Genomic DNA, 6,507 nt, shown 5'->3' on the forward strand with positions numbered 1-6,507 from the left:
GTTGGTCTTGATGATCTCTAGAGGTCCCTTCCAACCCCTACAGTTCTGTGATTCTGTGATTCTGTGATTCTCACATGGTTGTCGTGGAGTTATCTTTAGATCTACCTGTGTCTGTGACGGAGGACAGCATGCCCACAGGCCCAATGGCCTGACAGAAAAGGGGGAATGGGGGTACGACATCTCATATTTCTGTCTGAATTGGAGAGGTTTGGAGTTGAAAGATGGACTTAAATGGATTAAGAACTGGTTGGCTGGTCACAGTCACAGTGTTGTGACTGATGTTTCCATGAGTGGAACCAGTCACAAGAGATGTCTCCCAGGGTTGTTCTTGGGACCGATGCTCTTCTACATCTTATCAGTGACATGGATGGTTGCAACTTTCAGCAAGTTTGTAGACAACACCAAGCTGAGCACTGCCATCAGTACACTGCAGGGAAGGCATCCAGATGATCCTGGACTTGCTGGGCCCACGTGAATCTCATGAGGTTCAACAAGGCCGAATGTAAGGTGTTGCACTTGGGCCAGGGCATTCCCATGCCTTTATATAGACTGGGGGAGGATCATCTTGAGAGCAGCCCTGCAGAAAAGGACTTGGGGGTCCCGGTGGACAAGAAGCTGGACATGAGCCAGCAGTGTGCACTTACAGCTCGGATGGCCAATTATATCCTTGGCTGCATTAAAAAGGGGTGGTCAGCAGGGAGAGGGATGTGATTGTCCTTCTCTACTCAACTCTTGTGAGGCCCCATCTGGAGTAATGTGTCCAGTCCTGGGGATCCCAGTTCAAGAAAGTTGCCGCGGTCTTGAAGTGGGTCCAGAGGATGGCTATTGAGATGATCCGATGCTGGAGCACGTCTCCTATGAGGAATGGTTGAGGGAACTGGGCTTGTTTAGCTTGGAGAAGGGAAGGCTCCAGGAAGGCTTCATTGTGGCCTTCCAGTACTTGGATGGATCATACAATCAGGAGAGGGAATGGCTGTTTATGAGGGTGGATAGTGATAGGACAAGAGGGAATGGTTTTAAACTAAGACAGGAGAGGTTTAGGTTAGAAATTAGGAGGAAGTTTTCCACTCAGAGGGTGGTGAGACACTGGAACTCTTGCCCAACAGTTTGTGGATGCCTCATCCCTGAAGGCATTCAAGGCCAGGCTGGATGTGGCTCTGGGCAGCCTGGTCTGGTGCTTGGCGATCCTGCACACTGCAGGAGGGTTGAAACGAGATGATCACTGTGGTCCTTCTCAACCCCGTCCATTCTATGATTCTATGATTCTATGGTTCAGCTCACTCCATGTCAACAGGGAGAAACAATTTATTATTGTATTGTTTTTTAACTTAATTGAAAGTTTATACACTTTTGCATTTTTTTTTCCACCAAATTAAACACCTCTAGCTGTTTATAGGAGAATCAAGATAATATTTTCTAAATATTTTATGACTCTTATTTAGCTCCACTGTTCTATTGTGAAGATGCCACAGCACATTCCTGCCAAAGCCTCCTCAGGTCCAAGTAGGAAACTGGTGATTATGTCTGCAGCCTGCATGAAAAAGGGAAAGGATTACCCTGCAAAGGTTGTGGAACAGTGATGACCAACGATCCATTTCCTACTTATTTGATATATTCAGAGACATTATCTGATTGATTTGTGTTGTGTTTTTTTTTTTTTCAACTGCCCTTTTAAAAGAAATATGTTTTAGAGCAGAAAAGTCAGTGTACTGACCCAGAAAGAAAATGTGTGTTAGACTGCTTTTTCTTAGTTCCTGCAGAATACAATCTTCCAGCAGTTGTTCTTCTTTATGTGTCTCCTCCCTTATACTTTGCATTATTCATCATCTGCAAAGTCATGCTTGAATAATCTGTGCTTGGCAGCAGCAGATCCAAACACATGGTTTTGCCAAAAAGACAACCAATGAGACATGCCAGATATAAGTTTAGTATATGTAGGACATTACTAGACAACTAAACAACTAGAACAAACCTGTGCAATTACGAACACTAAATTTCTTTCGTCCCGCATGTCATTGAAGATCTTTCAGACATAAGGTGTAGACCGTATGGGAGACTAGATTTTCAAAAGTAAACAAATAAGGTTAAAAAAAATCCCATAAACCTTTTCTTTCAGAATCAAAACCTAATGGCTATTTTATGTCTGCCTGTTTGCTTTTTATGTGTTACTTCACAGGTTTGGAACAGGAAGTTTTCAGAACTGAAGTATGCATACTATCTTTAATTGTCTGCCATCAAAACAACAAAAACTTGATAACTCTAGGAATGAATGAGTAAGTAGGAAAAATAGAACAGTGGAAGAGTTTAGAAGATAAGAATTATAGGACAAGAAAGTTAGTAACAGGTATGATTAACTTGCCATCATCAGTCATTCTGCTGCTTATGGAAATCTGGCTTGGAAAGTCATGCAGAGCCTTCCAAAAGACTGTATTTCTGTTCTTGTGAGTAAGCCACTCTTCTAACAGAACCTCTATCTTGACATGGCCCAGAGGCCGAAGTGTACAACAGCTCTTGGAGTGATAGGCATTTCAATGAGTTAGTTTCGGCAGCTTCCTCAGGGTTTTCCCCCTGATTGCTGTGTTAAAGATGAAGTGGAGAGCAGATCATCTCATTGGGCGATTTGATTTCTGTTCTGAGCTATGGCTTTTTGTCAGCACTCAAGAATTTATGCAATGTAAACACACGCTATCAGATGAAAATGACTTATGGTCAATCTTTTTTCTGGGCTAGTTTTGAAGACCCTAATGCTTGTAGCCATTCTCAAAATCATTGGTTGGGGACCAAAACACAGACTTCACAGAAAATAATTTTCTTCGATCTTCTCTTGAAAAGACTGTATCATTTCTAATGCTATCCACTATCAGCTTTTGAAGATAAATGATGGACATTGTTTTGAGCCACCGTTCCCTGTATGAAGTCCAGACACATAGCAGTAACACAGAGTTATTCTCTTTCAGATCCTGTACAAAGCAAATCACATAATATTGAGACACCATTGTCTGATTTTGCTTCTGTTCCTGTAAATAGAAATTTCACTGCATTTTTCTGTGATGCCAAAAGCTACAGTAATAGTCAGACTCATCTGACTATGCAAACTCACCCTAAATGGAAGAGCTAAATACTTATTAGATTCATAAATAACTAAAATGATAATTGAAGCAAACAAGTCCATCTTTGTTATTCCATAATTCTTGGCTCAAAACCTGAGTTTTTTAAAAGGCTAATCTCACTAACTACAAAACTTTGTTATTCTGTGAAAAATATTTTCTACTTGAAAACATTTTCCTCTTCCTAATAGAAGGCTTGATGTTGTTCCCATTGACATAAGAAGCATATCTGCTGTTATATCAGGATGGAACAGCATTAAGCCGTAAGACTTCTAAACAAATAAAAGAGATATAAGAAGGAAAGAAAGGTCATCTGCTTTCCCAAGGTTCCATGTTCATGAGATTGCTTTATTCTCCAAGAATCACGATTTTACTTTAATTACATATCCAGCCTTTTAGTAAGCAACACAGGAACTGTAAGATAACCTGCGTTAATGACTGTCAAGAAAGGTCATGGCCCATATGTAGTGATTTGAACACATACACACTGGGGTCACCAGCTTAACATCCATGAAATTTTCCATGATGATGTCTAAGGCCATATGTGTTTTCATCCTTAGCAGCTAATCTCATTATCAAATTTCTAGGAAATACACAAGCATTTCCACTGGGCTCCTCCATTCTTAGAAAACAAGTTATTGTTGTCTAATATTTGGAGGAGGGGGAGGATGACCCTTGCCATAGATCTGTCAGATAAGGAAAAACATCTCCTGGGAGAAAGAATAGCTGTGGGATGGTTGATCCAACACCAGAAATCTTTAAGCATCTTTAGCAAAGAACACTGAGGCTACCAAAGCCTCAAAAAAAAATTTTGCATAACGGAAAGTAAGGACAAAAGGCAAGGAGTGTGCAATTCTCCTGGGAATCACACTCGTCCATGTCAGAGGCAGAGGATCTATCTGCCTGACAAACTAGAGCAATAGCAGCAATATTCCAGACATGTAGGAGTATTGTTTAGCTGCCTGGTCCTTCCCCCACAGCCTTCCATGAACAGACAGGGTGAGGTAGGCCAGCTCTGCCAGAGGCTTTCCCCTCCAAACTCTTGCCTGGAAAAGGAAAACTAAGAAAGAATTATCAATGAGAAAATGAGATTTCTACTATGATCCCTGCAGTCCTAGCTGTCTGAACAATTTGGAAATTTTAGAAATATTACTGGAAATGCAAGTTCAAGTTCATTCCCAATGTAACATCAGCATCACCATAGGAAGCAAGGCTGCAGTGTCTGAAATTTAGTATGTCCAGACAAGATAGCCAATAATGCAGGCAGAGCAGGAATAATGTAGTCAGACAGGAAATTTGCAGTATTGTTTTTACATTATAGAAGAAGATTGCCAAGGTCTGCTCCTTCTGAGCTGTCCTGGCCAAGGGGTTTTGGTTGGTTCCCTCATCCAGGGAACCCTCAGATAACAGAGCAGCCCAGCAGCTCTCGTGAGAGTGGCTGATGTGAGCTACTGCCAGGAAAAAAGTAGAGACACAAACGGAGGTCTCATGCACACATGAAAGGAAGGCTGCTGCTAAGAAAAATGTGAAGACAAAGGTCCTACACAACCTGCTAGTGCACAGGTCTCCAGCTGTGCTGAGTGCTAGAGCCTGGTCTTTGCAGTGCTAGGTAAGGGAGACAGCATTTGTGTAAGCTGTGACCAGCTAAATGACTTACTCAGCCTTGTGACTGACCTGAAGGAGAAGGTGGAGAGGCTGAGGAGCCAATGTGAGAGGGAGATTGATTGGTAGTTCCAGTCCCTATCGGCCCCGAGATCTTGGCAGCCAGCTGAGGCTCCACATGGAGCACGTCACCACCTGCTGCCTTACAAACAGGTGACAGAGGGGAACGGGCAGGCAGGCAGTGTTCCTGCTGTAGTGAGCCCCCTGTCCTCTCCTTCCCCTAGAAATAATGGTGAAGAATTGGGGGATGTGGGGCAGTGGCATAAGTGGTATAACTCTCTCCCAGAAAGGCACCAGGGTAATATTCACCAGACAGTGGTGGACCTCCTGTCCTGCAATTTGAGAGAGGAGGAGGAGGAGGAGGAGCGGAAATGTGGGCATCCCCTATCCTGACCATCCTCAGTTCCCCAGGTGCCTCTATGAAATAGGTTTGAAGCTTTGGAACTCGAGGGAGAGGTGAGTGGGGGTGTGGAAGGAGGTCCACCCGTGAGGTTGCCTTGGGTGAAGCGGTCAACTGTGCGCCTCAAGACTGCCTCCACCTGGAAGGACAGAAGGGTGGTTCATAGGTGGCTCCCTTCTGAAAGGAATGGCAGGCCCTATATGTCGGCCTGACCCTATCTGCAGGGAGGTGTGCTGCCTCCCTGGGGCACGGGTCAGGGACATTGCTAGGAAATGTTCTGGACTGATTCGCCCTTCTGATTATTACCCCTTATTGATAGTTCAGGCCAGCAGTGATGAAGTTGCCGAGAAAAACCTGAGGACTATCAAAATGGACTTCAGGAGACTGGGGCGGGTAGGTGATGGAACAGGTGTGCAGGTGTTTTTTTCTTCTATACCTTCAGTGGTGGGGGAGGATACTGAGAGGATCCAAAAAACCCATCTCATAAATAAATGGCTTAGAGGTTGGTGCAAACACAGATTTTTATTTTTTTTTTTACCGTGAGGCAATATATCTAGCACCTGGAATGATGGCCACAGATGGAAGTAGCCTGTCTTAGGGGTAAAAGGATCCTAGCTGAGGAACTGGTGGGACTCATTGGAAGGTCTTTAAACTAGGTCTGAAGGGGGAAGGGGACAAAATGCAGGCCACTGGGATTGAGCAGGTAGTTTGAGGGCTTATATCAAACTTCATGGACAAAGGGTGGAGTACAAAGTGATGGAGTAGGGCAGGGGATGCTGCTGTTCTACGGGATCCTAGATCCTCTAGAAAGGCACCAAGACAGAAAGCTCAGCTGAAGTGCCTTTATACCAATGCACACAACCTGGGAAATAAGCAGGACGAGTTGGAGACTGTGATACACTTGGAAAGTTATGACCTTATTTCTATCACAGAAACATAGTGGAATAACATCACTGAGAGGTATCAGCTGTTTAGAAAGGATAGGCAAGGTAGGAAGGGTGCTGGAGTTGCACTGTGTCAGAGAGTGGATAGCCTGTGAGGCCACCTGATCATGGGGATACTGTTGATGAGGACCTTCTTGCTTCAGCTGTGGGAGGCATCCTGCTCACAGGCTCTCATCCTGGTAATAGACCTCAAGCATCCGGATATCTGTTGGAAATGACATCTGTAGGCAGGACAAGGGGAAATGGTTTTAAGTTGAGAGAGGGAAGATTTAGGTTGGATGTCAGGGAGAAGCCCTTTACAGAGAGAGTGGTGAGGTGCTGGAAAAGGCTGCCCAGCGAGGTTGTGGATGCCCCGTCCCTAGAGGTGTTCAAGGCCAGATTGGATGGGGCCCTG

The sequence above is a fragment of the Meleagris gallopavo genome, chromosome Z (genome assembly GCF_000146605.3).
Source record: "Meleagris gallopavo isolate NT-WF06-2002-E0010 breed Aviagen turkey brand Nicholas breeding stock chromosome Z, Turkey_5.1, whole genome shotgun sequence".
Classification (NCBI taxonomy): domain Eukaryota; kingdom Metazoa; phylum Chordata; class Aves; order Galliformes; family Phasianidae; genus Meleagris; species Meleagris gallopavo.